Source organism: Eurosta solidaginis, chromosome 1 (genome assembly GCF_040869045.1).
Source record: "Eurosta solidaginis isolate ZX-2024a chromosome 1, ASM4086904v1, whole genome shotgun sequence".
NCBI lineage: Eukaryota > Metazoa > Arthropoda > Insecta > Diptera > Tephritidae > Eurosta > Eurosta solidaginis.
This window is the reverse complement of record NC_090319.1, coordinates 297605666-297621212: the sequence shown is the minus strand read 5'-3', so window position 1 is coordinate 297621212 and position 15547 is coordinate 297605666.

Sequence of the window (15547 nt, the reverse complement as noted above, 5' to 3'; positions counted from 1 at the left end):
GTTTCCCTTATGCGTAGAGCGGAGATGACCGCTATTTCCTTCGCCACCAGGTCAAGAGGTGGAAGGTATATCATTGTGTTGAGTGCTTCAGATGGAGTTGAGCCGAGAGCCCCGGTGATGCAGAGCTCCCAACTCCGTTGCACCTTTTGAAGCGTTTTAAGATGGGTAGTTTTAGCTAGTGCAGGCCACCAGACCAAGGCACCATAAAGAAGAATGGGGGGCACAATGGCTGTATAAATCCAGTAGGTCACCTTAGGGGAGAATCCCCAGGAGGTGGCAATTGCCCTCTTGCCGGTGAACAGCGCTGCTGCTGCCTTCTTGCATCGCTGCACTATATGGTCACTCCATAATAGCTTCCTATCCAGAATGACTCCCAAATACTTGACTTGATCGCTAAACGCTAAAAACGTACCTCCAATTCTTGGCGGTGTTAAATTTGGTACTTTGTACCTCTCCGTGAAGAGGACAAGCTCGGTTTTATCCGGGTTGGCTTCCAAACCTGTGGCTGTGGCCCAGTGCGAAATTTTGGATAGTGCCCCTCCATTAGACTGCAAAGAGTTTGCGGAAATTTTCCCCGCATGGTGACGCAGATGTCATCTGCATACGCGATCACTTGGTGACCTTCTGATTCCATGAGGCGTAGTAGTTGGTTGACGGTAACCACCCAAAGTATCGGAGAGAGAACACCTCCCTGCGGAGTGCCTCTGCCGACCGGTCTGCGGATCACGTATCCACCTAGCTCAGTTTTAATCTGCCTACGCGTAAGCAGATTGTATATAAACTCCACCAGGCACGCGTCCATCCCCAGATCGGTTGGCGCCGAGGTGATGGCCTCCGGGAGAACGTTGTTGAAGGCAACCGCTATATCTAGAAATGTCACCAATGTGTATTGAGGTCTAGTGAGCTTTCAATAACGGATACCAGTGGGTGCAAGGCCGTGTCAGTTGACCTGCCCTTAGTATAGGCATGCTGAGCTTGCGAAAGAAGCGACGGCTCAATCCTCCTCCTGATGTAGTCCTCTAGGAGTCTTTCGAGTGCTTCAAACAGAAAAGAAGATAAGGTTATAGGCCTATAATCATTTGGTTTAGAGTAGGAGGGTTTCCATGCCTTGGGGGTAAATACCACGTTGACTTCCCTCCACGATACTAGTACGTAATTGAGCTTAAGACAACCTATAAACACCCCTTTAATCCAGGGCCTTATAAGTTCGGCAGTATATTGTAGCTGAGCCGGAAAAATTCCATCCGGCCCCGGCGATTTATAGGGCTTGAAGGTCTGTAAAGCCCAATCTATCCTTTTATCATCTGTGATTTCGCTTATCAGCTGATCATTAGGTGACCCTCCGCTGACAATACTTGAAGACACGCCCGCACTTGCTGGGAAGTGCGTATCCATTAGCAAGTTTATGCTTTCAGCGCTGGAGTCCGTCCAGTGCCCATCCGGCTTTTGGACGTAACTTAGCTGAATTGGAGATTTCGATAGCACCTTCCCTAACCGGGAGGCCGCGGATGTGGATTCAATCCTGCCGCAGAAATCCCTCCAGGAGGATCGCTTTCCATTTCGGATTGCTTTTTTATATATATTTATTTTCGCTTTATAAGCAGCCCATGAGGATTCATGTTCGCCATGCTTTGCTTTATTAAAGGCCGCCCTACATGACTTCCTAAGCTTATCAAGATCGGACGACCACCATGGTGGTTTATGAGTTTCCAAAACCTTTTTAGTCGGGCAAGCTCGATCTAAAGCATTCCTAAATTTTTGACTGACAATTGTTTTTGACTGAAATTATTTACAAACACGTCTAGCTCCTCCTCGCTTTCTGGGGCTCGCACCTCTTCAGATAGCTTTTTACCTATTATTTTCTTATAGTAGCCCCAGTTCGTTCTTCTAATATTTTGTATGTACTTAGGATTTGTGTGCGCCTGTGATATAGAAAACCTTATATATCTATGGTCAGAAAAGGAGTGCTCCTTTAGAACTCTCCATGAAACGATCAGGTCACTGAAAGAGTCTGTGACCAGGGTTATGTCAAGGAACTCTTCGCGGTTCCTCGTAATGAAAGTGGGATCATTTCCCCTAGTACATATACTTAGATTAGTGCGTAAAAGATAGTTAAATAAAGACCCAGCTCGGTCATTTGTATCACTGCTGCCCCACTGGACGTGATGAGCATTGGCGTCGCCTCCGAGTAGGATGAAATCGTTTCGTGGATTTGCCGCTCTCACGAAATCCCTGAAATTAATCGTTGGTAATGAGCCTAGGCAGTGTTTGGCAAGCGCACCGGGTGTATTTCTGCCATGAAAAGCTCTCAGTGAAAATTCATCTGCCCTGCAGATGCCGTTCGGAGTCGGCATAAAACATGTAGGTCCCGTCCGGCCAATTTGTAGGGAAAATCAAGAGTAGCACGACGCAAATTGGAAGAGAAACTCGGCCTTAGATCTCTTCGGAGGTTATCGCGCCTTACATTTATTTTTTATTTATTAATGAGCCTTGGTTATCGTGCGCTAGGTAGAAGGAAGCAAGTTTAAAGCTCCTCCCTAGCACCTCGACGCTAACCACTCTCAGATCCCCATCGCTAAAATTGGATAGAAGAAAAACATTAAGAGTAGACTTAGCCAATATACATGTGCGAGGCTTACCCTTTTCCTGAGCGCTATAAAGCTTATACGTTGGTGTCCGCAGACCACAGATCCTATTGCCAGCGATCCACGGCTCCTTGACTAGTACGATGTCTACCGCACCTGAAGACAGGTGCAGTAGGAGTGCAGCTGATTCTGCTTTGCAGTGATGCAGGCTTATTTGGAGGACCCGAATCACTGTTTGTTTGCGCTCTCCTCCGTGAGCGTCGCGTCAGAATCGCCATCCTCCAGAAGCTGACCCTCAGAGTACAACCCTCTGAGAGCCAAGCTTCCGCTCGAGCCTGACGAAGCGTAGCCACCAGCTTCTTCGCCCTCGTCTACCTCCATCTCGTCTTCACTGGGGGGTGTTCAACCACCTCCGTACGAGACGCAAGGTTTACCAACGCTTCAACGTCAGCCTTATAAGCCTTAAGGCTTATATTCTTGAAGCCGTAGCTTACCCTGAAATCCTGCCTTTTCAACGCTTCGACGCTTGCGCTGTCAAGCAGCAGGACTATCTGCATCGTGGCCCGGTCAACCTTCTCCAAGTTAACCACCTTGAGGTTTTGGGTCGGTAGACCCGGGTTGTACTCCTGGAGCAGGTCCAGGATATCAGGGGTGTCCGTTGGCGGTCGTGAGGGGATATCACACGCCTCCACTACCTTGAGGCGCGCGCCCAGATACACCTCCCCTATCAGCGAGACGGCGGCTTTGTAAAGCTTCGCCTGAACGTTGCCCTGGAACCACCCCGCATCGGTATAAGAAGGCGGCGGACCAGGGTTGTCTTTTTTGACCTTAACGGCCACAGTAGCGAACGCTGCCTCAATACACTTCCACTGCTGTTTCGGGATCATGCCATCTTGGCTACTGTCGTCAATAACAACAATGATTCTGACCAAGCTTCGCCGACCTGGCGTTGTCACATCCAATTAGTTTAACGTTGCCCTGGAACCACCCCGCATCCGTATAAGAAGGCGGCGGACCAGCGTTGTCTTTTTTGACCTTAACGGCTACAGTAGCGAGCGCTGCCTCAATCCACTTCCACTGCTGTTTCGGGATCCTGCCATCTTCGCTGCTCTCGTCAATAACACCAATGATCTGCCGATCCTTGGCTATTTCGGCGAAAGACCGCGTCCAGCGTCCCTGCGCCTTGGCCCTTTTCGGTGCCGTAGGGTTGGATTCATCCATAGACCGCTGGCGCTTCGAGGCTTCATCGCTCTCGACCCAATCCAGCCTGAACTCCGGCAATATCTGTTTCGCCCAAGCAAGGCGACGCTGTGCCTTCGTCCAGTCCTCCGCGGAAACTTCCCCCTCCCTTATCGGCGAGGAGGCATTCCTACGCAGGATCCGTGTAGCCCAGCGCTTGTCCTGGTGACTGGGCTTTTTAACTCCCTTGACCCTAGAGCCGGCCACCCCCACACCCCTGGACCCCCCAGCAAACAAACCGCCAGATGCTTGAAGGCGAGTGGCAGCCGTGCCCGTGCTGGTGGCTACGAGATGGGCGGCAGCCGCACCAAGGGACTCCCGTTCGGTGGCCCCTCCCCGAGAGGTACCGGCATTTAGCCGGGTATTCTAGCTGGATTTTCCCTCAGCCCTTTCCTAGCTAGATTGGCCCTTGGCCCTATAGCCGACCACCCCCCCCTCCCCCCATCTCCCTGAGGCCCCCAGCAGTCGACCCACCAGACGCTTGTCGCTGGGTGTAGGGCCTGATGGTGGGGGCCAAGGGAGGGGCGGTAGTAGAACTGATGGCCTCCCGGTCAGTACACCCCCCACCCTTGGACTACTCGAACCGGATAATCTCTCGGCCCTTTTTTGTCTGTCTGCCGCTGCAGCAGCGAACCTCTGAGGAGTTCTCTCAGCTAACTTGAGGCCCAGCTGAGCCGTAGCCTTTGCGGAGCAAGCTCCTGTCGGCTTCTTATTTGGAGAGCCGCCCTCCTTATTATTTTTAAATATTTCCTCCATGCTAAATCACATCCCACGAGTAGCGGGATGGGTAGAGTTAATGTAAGTTCACCAAGTGAAGTACTTATAGGTTATAGATATGACGAAAAACAAAAACCAGTTGGTTGGTATGGTATGGTTATGGCTATGGCGTTGTGGGGTTATTCTTTACTTTAGCTCACAAATGCTAAACCTCGTCCAAAAATATCGAGAGAGGTGTCCAAAAACATGCTTTAGACCGAGGATCGCGAATCCAGAGATATTTGCGAACAAAATTGAAAATTTTCATGAGGTTGTTGTAATGTTGGTTATTTTGCAGTACCCACAAAAAAAACTGTTGTAAAAGTGTTTTGGGCGGGCAGAAAGGTGTGTTGTGCAAAAATACTATGGATCCCACACTCTGTTTTGGATCGCTCCGAGGCCACTCTTCAGTTTTTTGGAAATATCTTTTGACAGAAATTAAATTTTGAATTTCCCCTCACGTATTTTTGTTGTTGTTGTAGCAGTGCTTCCCCCAATCCAATAGGTGCGCCAATCAAAAATTTTCATCAATATCTTCTAACGGGAGTCCAAGGAAACTTGTTGTTTCAACAGGAGTGCACCATAATGAGAGGGGTGTTAGAGGTGTTGGTTCCACAATACAGTTGAAGAGATGTTTGGTGTCATGTGGGGACACGTTACAAGCAGGACATATGTTTTGTATGGGGGGCTGATTCTGGATAGGTAAGAGTTTAACATGTTACAGTATCAGATCGAAGTTGAGCAAGAGTGACCCCTCCCTAGGGAGTGTGCGTTCCTCTTCTGCAAGTTTTGGGTATTGTTCTTTGAGTACAGGATTTACCGGGCAATTCCTGTCATAGAGGTCCGGCGCCTGTTTGTGGAGTTCACTAAGAACCTGCTTGTGTTTTTTGGCTTCATATGGCTGTGCTCTCAAGTGCCGTATTTCCTCATAATGCTTACGAAGATGACTCTTTAAGCTCCTGGGCTTTGTTTACTCAACAATCAGATGTCTGTTGGGATGCAAAGGTTTCTGGGTATTCAACAGGAGCTGTTTGGTTAGCATTTCATTTCTCTCCCTAGTGGAGAGTATTCTCGCCTCATTATGTAGATGGTGTTCTGGGGACATATGAAGACAACCCGTGGCGGTTCTGAGGGCAATCTTTTGGCAGGCCTGTAGCTTCTTCCAGTGAGTAGTCTTTAGACTTGGTGACCATATCGGGGACGCGTAGCATGCAATCGACTGGCCAATTCCTTTGTAAGTGGTAATGAGCGCTTCGTTATCTTTACCCCAAGTACTGCCAGCAAGAGATTTAAGGTCTTTTTGCGGCTCTGGAATTTCGGTAGAATTACGGTTACATGCTCACCAATATGTAGATCCTTATCAAACGTCACACCCAAGATTTTAGGTGTAAGATATTCGGTAGCGTAGTGCCATTGTAAATAAGGTCGTCGATGATTTAGTCGGTGATAATGTCAGGTTTCGCGAGGCGAAAAAACTGGAGAGATCAGGGAGGTAGCCGTTTATTTTGTTGCAAAACTCATCGATCTGTGGGACTGGACCTGTGGCCATTATTTTGCAGTCATCGGAGGCGAGGGTAGCTTTGATATGTAGAGTTAAACAAAAGTGGGGATAGGACACCACTCTGTGGCACCCCTTGTTTAATTCTTCTTGGTTTTGATGTTTCGTTTCTAAATTGCACCGATGCCTGCCGACCACCCAGATAATTTGCGGTCCACCTTTTAAAACTTGGGGGAAGGGTTAGACTCTTTCAGGTCTTGCAGTAACGTGCCATGGTTGACCGTATCAACAGCTTTTGATTTTTAGCGCGGTGGTTGTGCTATGAAGTTTTCTAAAGCTATGCTGACGATAGGCTAGTTGCAAATTTGCTTTGAAATAGGGGAGCAAATGACTTCAAGTGTCTTGGCTACTGGCGATATGAATCTCCTATGTTTGCTGGTTTCCCAGGCTTTAGTAGCGGAACGACCTTGGCCATTTTCCATTTTTCTGGAATGACAAAGGTGCAAAGGAGCAGGTTGAAGACATGTGCTAAATATTTGAAACCCTCTTTACTTAGGCTTTTAAGCATCGGCATGGCTCAGATGGCAAAACTGCTTGAGATGGTTTTGCATGACCGATGGCATCCTCAACCTCTCTTGCGGTGATGGTAATTGAGAACGCGCTTTATTTTTGTTTATGTGCGCGTCTGTTGGCCCGAAGCCTAACTTTGTCAATCGTAGAATGCATTATATATTGTCGGCAGAAGGCGCTCGCGCAGTTTTTCTCATGATCCACCAACATCTCACCCCTGCTGTCCGCCTGCAGGTTTGAATGCCATAAATCGTGATGGGCATTGAAATCGCATAAGATAATGCGATTATCGAGTAGGGCTGTGATATTAGGGTGGTATCCACTGGGGCAACAGGTGGCAGGAGGTATGTAGATGTTGATGATTTCTAGGTTTACATCGCCTGGCCGGACAGATAAGCCGTGACGTTCTAGGGCACTGTCCCTGCGGCCGATCTCGGGATCAAATATATGATATTGCACTGAGTGGTGTATGAGACCACCTCCATTTCCTCGCAGCGGTACGGATGTTGTGCCGCTTCATAAAATCGACTATCTCCGTGATCTTCCCAGTTAATTCATTACAGCTTAACTGTAGAATTCTGACGTGCAGCGGGGGAGACATCGTCGCTCTAGCAGTAAGTGAAGGGTGACTACGCCTGAGTTGTGGGAGGCCAGGACGCAATTGCTGTTGTGGCCCTGGGAATGAACGTCCCTACGTAAGCATTGGAGTACCCGGTGTAGTTGGGTTTTCGGCTTGGCAACATGGTGCAATGAAACCCGTCGGGGGGTTGTCGTCGCGGCGACCAGAACCTCTAGGAAAGTGGCACCGTCCAAGGCAGGAGCTGCATTGGGCGGATGACGCAAACATATATATTCTGTTCTGGCAAACTGTACAAAATGTGGTAGGGACTAAGAATCTGTTTCCCTAACTTACACGATTGCTGCCGGATAAGATGGGGGAAGAAGATAGGGGCGGGCGCTGATGCTCGAAATTGCTACCGATTGTCGTTATGAGTGGGAGCGGCCGTATGAGCTGGTGGCGCCGTAGGGCGCGAGCAGCAGCAGGTATTTATTGTGGCTTGCGAAGCAGCAGAGCTGCTGGAAGGTAGTGTGGGGTGATGAGGCGTAGACAAAAGATTTATAAAAGTTAAGTCGGATTTTGGCACCTAGCCCAGAACAACCTGTCCGATGCAACCATCCCTTGCACGTGACACACTGACAAGAGTATGACCGTCCTAAAAAGAGTATTTTCCGGCAACCGCAACAGAACAATTTCTCAGGAGACGGACTCGGAGTCGGTTCGATACCTTCTCGGAGCAGGAGAGTATGGCGCAGTCCCGCTGCACGGAGCTGCTGGGAGGATGACTATTTGTGGGAGGGACGCAACAAATTAAATGGAGTTACACTGAAATGACAGCCCTTGGTCGGGAAAAATCCCGAGTGACCCATTTTAACGACCGCCGAAGAGCGGCCGGTATACTCACCGGTTTCGGCGGCTTCGCTTTGTTGAAAACTACGTACTGTTACGGCAGACGGTAATTCTATACGACAGCATGACACTGATAATACGCGTCCACAAATATCGAGAGAGGTGTTAAAAGACGTGCATTGACCTCGACAACAGTAATCCGAATGCGTAGGTCAAATAGTTTGTGTTTGTCAAGAGATATTTGCAAAATAAATTGAATATTTTCAACTGAAAATTTTCATGTGGTGTTGTGTTTGTTATGATTTTGGGTACCCAAAAAAAAATTGTGAACATAAGTGTTTTGCGCACATTAATTTTTTATAATGCGGAAAGATATTATGCGCAAAAATACTATTGATCCCACCCCGGTTTAGAAGCACTCCGGGGTCATTTTTCGGTTTTTTTAGGAATATCTCTTGAACGAGCTAAAATTTTTCTTTTCCGCCTCCGGATTATTATTATTGGATTTGGTGCTGCATGTGATCTTGCACTCAAAGAAATGAAATATGATAAGAAATTTATAGATTTTCTTTCGAATTGTTTATTTGATTGCAGCACTTCAAGATTATCACATGGTATATGTAATAGTGATCCAGAGCAAAGATATAGTGGGTTATTAAATTTATCATTACTGATAGCCTTAAAAGATGTGGCGTTGTCTAGTGCCTCAGCATGTACTTCAGCATCACTGGAACCTTTGTACGTACTACGGATTGGAACTGATGAGGATTTGGCACATAGTTCAATAAGGTATACTAGTTTACGTACTGAATTGTGTAGTTAATTTGAAAGCAATTTATTGTTAAATTTTTATAGGTTTGGTATTGGTCGTTTTACCACCATTGAAGAGGTTGATTATATTACCGATACATGCATCAAACATGTCGAACGTGTCAAAATGTGCTCACCCACTCTCTCTTGCTCGCTCACTTAACTTTTTATTCCCCCTCTCTATATCCTGTTTCTCACATTCTCCACTACCTAATCCTTTCCTTTCTCCCTCAAACTCCCAATACACAAATATCATTAACCTTCTCTACAATCAGAGAAAAAATCGTTCTAAAACTAACGAAACAAATTCAAAATTAAGATCATTCGTTGACAAAAGTCTGTTAAGTACGTTTTTTCTTAACTCGTGACCGATGTACTTGTTTTAAGAACGGTTTTTCCAAGCACACCGTTCGTATTTTATGAAGAGTTTGATATTGATGTGTGAACATTCTGTGCTCATTTCAAGTACTACTTGGGCTTGATTTACGATTTTTCGTTCTCACGCTTCGAGAACGGTTTGTGCTTGATCATTGGTGGGAGGAAGGTATTTTTTTTAATTACTACCCATTTATTTATTTATTTTTTTATTAATAATAATTTTTTTGTTATTAATAAAAAATATTAATAACAAAAAAACTATTATTAAAATCCAAAACATTAGAAACAAGTAAGGAAGGTTAAGTTCGGGTGTAACCGAACATTACATACTCAGTTGAGAGCTATGGTGACTCTAGAATGCGTTTGTACGATATGGGCATCAAATGAAAGGTGTTAATGAGTATTTTAAAAGGGAGTAATCCTTAGTTCCATAGGTGGACGCCGTTTCGAGATATCGCCACAAAGGTGGACCAGGGGTGACTCTAGAATTTGTTTGTACAATATGGGCATCAAACGAACGGTGTTAATGAGTATTTTAAAAGGGAGTGGGCCTTAGTTCTATAGGTGGATGCCGTTTCGAAATGTGTTTGTACGATATGGGTATCAAATTAAAGGTATTAATGAGGGTTTTAAAAGGGAGTGGTGGTTGTTGTATAGGTGGTCGCCTTTTCGAGATATCGCCATAAAGGTGTACCAGGGGTGACTCTAGAACGCGTTTGTACGATATGGGTATCAAATGAAAGGTGTTAATGAGTATGTCGCCATAAAGGTGGACCAGGGGTGACCCTAGAATTTGTTTGTACTATATGGGCATCAAACGAAAGGTGTTAATGAGTATTTTAAAAGGGAGTGGGCCTTAGTTCTATAGGTGGATGCCGTTTCGAAATATCGCCATAAAGGTGGACCAGGGGTGACTCTAGAATATGTTTGTACGATATGGGTATCAAATTAAAGGTATTAGAATTCGTTTTAGAGGTATGGTTCCTTCGGCAAAGTTTCTTATTTTGATCCCTAGAATACGATTTTCACAGAGCAATGAGCGATTTTTAAATCGACCCGCCCTAATATATACACAATAACGTTTAACGTTGGAAACTCGTCGTGTCGGTATATGAGGTGCAGATTTCTTTGAAGGATATGTACTCCATGTTTTGAGATGTAATCTTTTTTAATTAAAAAAAGCAGGGTGTGTTGAAAATTTGATATTGAGTCGCTATACGACAGAACAAAACTTTATTTTCGGGTTCAGCGCCATTGCACCGTTGCTTTGAGCCAATTTTGCTTTTGGCTCCTCTCTTCGGAACTGATTTTGCTTTCGGTTTAAGTTTTGGATACTAGTTCGGTTGTAGTACTGACTTTAATTACGGTTCCGGGTTTTCCTTCTGGCTCTAGCCAGGAGGCTTTTGTAGCAATTTCGGATTTAGGCTGGATCTGGTATCGGTACCTGCTATGGCAAATTTCGGCTTCGAATATTTTCGTTTTCAGCTCCAGTATCGGTTATACTCCAGTTTTCTTTCTTGTCATCATATGTATGATATAAATAATCCAAAAGTAATAGTATGTAAAACATGATTGTCTAGCAATATTTTCTCTTCGTAAACTGTTTGTGGCCCTGATAAGGGCCGTTTTTGGTAGGTATAATAGTCAAGCGCCCTTTTGCGTATACTTGTATAGCATATTTTCGCTCTATGTAAACTAATGGTGGACCTGAAACTAGGGGAGCTTACTGCTCCTGGGTTTCACAGCCTATTCGTGGTATATCATGCATATCCATTTGTGTGCTGCAGCTGTTCCGTGCCAAGTATTGGCCTTTCGCTTCAACGGTGTCACATAAAAAAAAGCAACCATGTAGAAGGGACTTTATCAAATAGCATATATTATCTTACTTTTCCTTCATGTTCCTTCGTCCTTCCTTCACGTTGTAGCGGCGAAAGTATTGTCCGATATTTTGGTAAATAACTGTAGGAATGACCGTTGGGGACGATGAGACAACTTTCGTTTTTTACAAACTCTTGATTAGCACTGCTAAGTCATACATAAAATGATATTTCATTTTTTTATCTTACAACATTCGGAAAACTGAATATTTACATCAAAGACGGTAGAGTGGAGTTGGACATCAAATTTACTCTCTGAGCTACCACAATAAGGTCGCAGGTCTGAAAATGGAGCGAACAAATAAGCCATTTTAGGGAAGCTAACACCACAAGCTTTTTCCTAATTTTTCTTCTTCCTTGATCTTGCGGGGTAATTCTTTACTTTAGCACACAACTGCAAAAACTTGTGCAAAAATATCGGGAGAGGTGTCAAAAAATGCGTTTTGGACTCAGGGCGACGAATCCGAAAGCGAAAATTAAAAATTTTATTGCTGTCAAAAAATATTCCCAAAAAACTCAAAAAATAGCACCAAATCTATATCCGCGCAAAACACTTTTACCCCCAGTTTTTTTGTGGGTACACAAAACCATCAAAATTACAACAACCACATGAAAATGTTTAACCTTGCCTATATCTGGAAAGAAATAAAATTTGTAACGTACCCCTTGAAAGTGCATCCGCCCTTTTGCGCGATCAATGTGGATTTGCCCTCAGCTAGATCAGTTTAAAGGCGGGATCTTCAACCCTTTTGCCACATTGATGCGAGGCGGATGTTACAATCATCATCCTCATACGCCTCCATACATCCCACCAGAAGCCCACCCTACCTCGGACCGCTCGTTTATTTCGGAGTTCAGCAGGTCCCCTTTCTTACCTTTGCTCCTCGCGATTCCACACTACCTACCCTTTCGCCATCATCCCCATCCCCAACCGATTAAATCAGCAACCATATTCCAATTTCTTTTCATGCTTTAAACAGGTATATTAATACGACAAGAAACATGCTTAACAGATTTATCTTTTTACAATTATATATTAAACAGACATTTATATTTAATCTCGAATGCCTACGCATAACACATATGTATAAGTGGATTTACAATTCTACAGCATATATATATATTATTTTAAAATTTCTTCAACGGATTCTCTTTAAGTGATTTATTCATCATGAGTTCGGTCAAAGCAACAAAAAATTACACCATACAAAAAAAAAAGATTTTATATAAAATATCTTAAATTTTCTCTTTTCTTCTGTGTCAGCACAAAATAAAACCAAACCCTTCGCCTGGCTCAAGATGAGCGTTACTTTTAATGAAACACCCAAATCCTACAGCCTACCTAAAAGAGCTCTCTTCGGTGGAAAACAGATATTTGGGGCAGCTGGATATTTCAGCAGTCAGGAAACTATTGCAGTCTTGGCACTCTGGTTTGGTGATTTCGTGTACCCGACTATCACCAATTTGACATCAAATACCAAAAAATTACAACATCAATTAATACAATACGTATACATATATATATATATTTTTTCTTTCATCTTAAAAGAAACTGCCTTCATTTGCTTGTTGGGTTACATTAACCAAAAGCTTTTTTATAAGAATTTTGCTGTCTTCACCTCACGTGGTTTTAGATGCACTGTTGTACGCCTGTATGCTGGTGAAAAGTGATTGTGGTAGATTTCCGAAAAAAATTTCCCTGGCGGAGACCAAAAGCTTTTGTTTATTGCGAGGTGGTGTTCAACTAACAGATAGAAACTATATTTTAAACTGAGTACAAAAAGGCTGGCGCTTTTGCGCCCGTTTGGCGTTCATGCACCTCGCGTAGTCTTCGAGGGTGCAATAGACTCATTAATATGTGAAGAAACCCAACAAACACAGCCAAGTTTATTCTCGAACGTAAGTTATCACCTTACGCGGTATTTGAGGTGAAGTTGAGGAATTTTGAACACTTTCTAACCGCACTTCCACGTATATGTAATACATATATATAAAATTGTATTTCGTTCATTTTTATTGCAAAAAAAAAATATGTACAATTGTTATTCGAACAACTGCATACCATAAATAGGTATACCCCAGGTACGAAAATGAATACCAGCTAAGAAAATTAATGGCCTTTGATCCCAAATAGAGAATAGCCTTTGCGATGATGTAGAGAATTAACGTTAAAGATTTGAGGAAGGAATTTGATCTCAAGGGCATATCGAGTCGACATTAAACTAAATTGTTTGTTGGGAATTTCTTAACCCCGGCAACTGATAAAATTATCCAAAAACAAAATTTTACCAAAAAGTATTTTACCGGAAGAAAATTATGAAACGTTTGCCTGTGGCTCGCAAAAAGACATTAGAAATTTAGTGACAAGTCACCGCAATAAAAATTTTAGGTACATGAACCCCCAAAAAGGCGCAAAAAAAAAGAAGGGACAATATGTCTCAAAAAAAAATTAAATCCACCGACTTACCACTGTTTAACTGCTGTCCCTGCGTATTCCACATCCATCATGCGCATTAGCCAAAAACTCTGTAATTTTCGTGCCGGCCGGAATCCTAGGCCTTTAGCCTTAAAATAGATTTTCCGGACGACCGCGGGTTTCTTTATGGGCGTTTTGCCCCGCCGCATATAAATTTTGAACACCAAAAAAAAAACACTACGATTTTGTCCTTACTGGACCTAGCGCCAGGGATATATGTATATCTATACAAATTATTAAAATCGTTTACGCGATCCTGCGCACAGTCGACATAATCAACTTTAATGACACAGCTATTCTATTCTTTTAATGGTAACTAACCCCTTTATGTAGGCAATAGCTAAACAGCAACACCGTTTATAGTTGCCGTTTCTATTGTTTTACATTCCAGCCAACAACGACCATGTCTCCCTATATCCATCCTTTTCCTAAGCCCTAGCCCACCGTACCTACATTTCGTCATATGGCAACCTTCTGGCATAGAGCTTTTAACTTACTTGTGGTGAGAAAGTTGTTGCTGTCATTTGTTTTGACATTTCACGGCATAGACCGGCATTAAAAAAAAACAAACCCCACATAAAATATATAAATATATACAAAGTCGTAGGCGAGAACATGCGGCTTCAGTCACTCTGGCGAACAAGCGGCCCCTCCACGGATAAAGATATGGGACAAAATCCAGAACGCGATTGATGCACGCACAGTGGATGAAAGCACTGCCGAACAAAGCCCATTGCTACGTTTTAGTGGTGGGTAATGACACTATTTTTTGAGTGTTAACACAGTAGCACAGGCACACTTTGCAGTGTTAACACATTGTGTTGACACAATTGTGTTATAACTGATTATCGAAAGTCGATATGAGTGTAGGCACAATATCAGAGCACAGTACTGTGTTACTTACCTCTAACGCCACGTTTGACGCCATTTAGAAGATTAAATCATGGCAACATTTATCTGCTTTCATACTCCAATTTTTCAAAGTCATATCATCTGATCAAGAGGATAGTAAGTGCCCCTGTGGACACCATTTTTTTATGAAAAAATCAAAATAAAATAAAAATTTTGAGAGCGTAGTGAGAATTTTAAGATCTTGTCAATATCCTCTCACCGGGTTTATCTTGTAATATTTGTATCATGTGTATAAATATGTTTTGAGTGAAGTGTCATTGGAAAGCAATACAATCAACACACAAGCACAATGGACTATGTATGTATGTGCACTTGCGATCTGAGTGTCATTCTCTGTGCTATATAGCGTGTTACTGTGTTATGAGCATTTACCAGTTTGAGCGGCATTGCACAGTCAGCTTTGTGCCATCGAGCGTGCCACTGTGTTATAAATTAATTGATAAATGTGCGTGTGCGTGCCGCACATTACTGAGTGTTAACACAATAACACAGCACAGTGCTGTGTTACTCAGCCTTACTACGTATACCAATGCTGGCATCTACAATCACAAATATGCTGTGGGGACCCTTGGATGAAACAATAATCATAGGGCACGAAAATGGCCAAATTTCTGTTTGGGATATACGGGAGGGTGGTCGTGAGATTAATTCAATAAATGATCATACGGCTGTTAAAAACGATATGCAGATAAATAAAGATGGTATTCTGTTTGTTACTGCATCCAAAGATGCAGCAGCGAAGCTATTTGACTTGAAATCACTGATGTGTCTGAAGACCTATAAAACAGAATGGCCTGTACACTCGGCTGCAATCAGCTCAACAAGACGCCATGGAGGTGACAACAACATCAACCTGGTGTTTTTCCATGACGGCCACCCCACCCCATGCATCACGAGCGGTCCAAGGTAGCGTATATCTTGCGGACGCCCAAACGTGGGGAACACCCACCCTGACATTATCTCTGCCACGAGAGCTCAGCCGGGCATGTGTTGGATCGATTGGTATACGACTACTTGTTGGAAGTTTTTGCCATACTT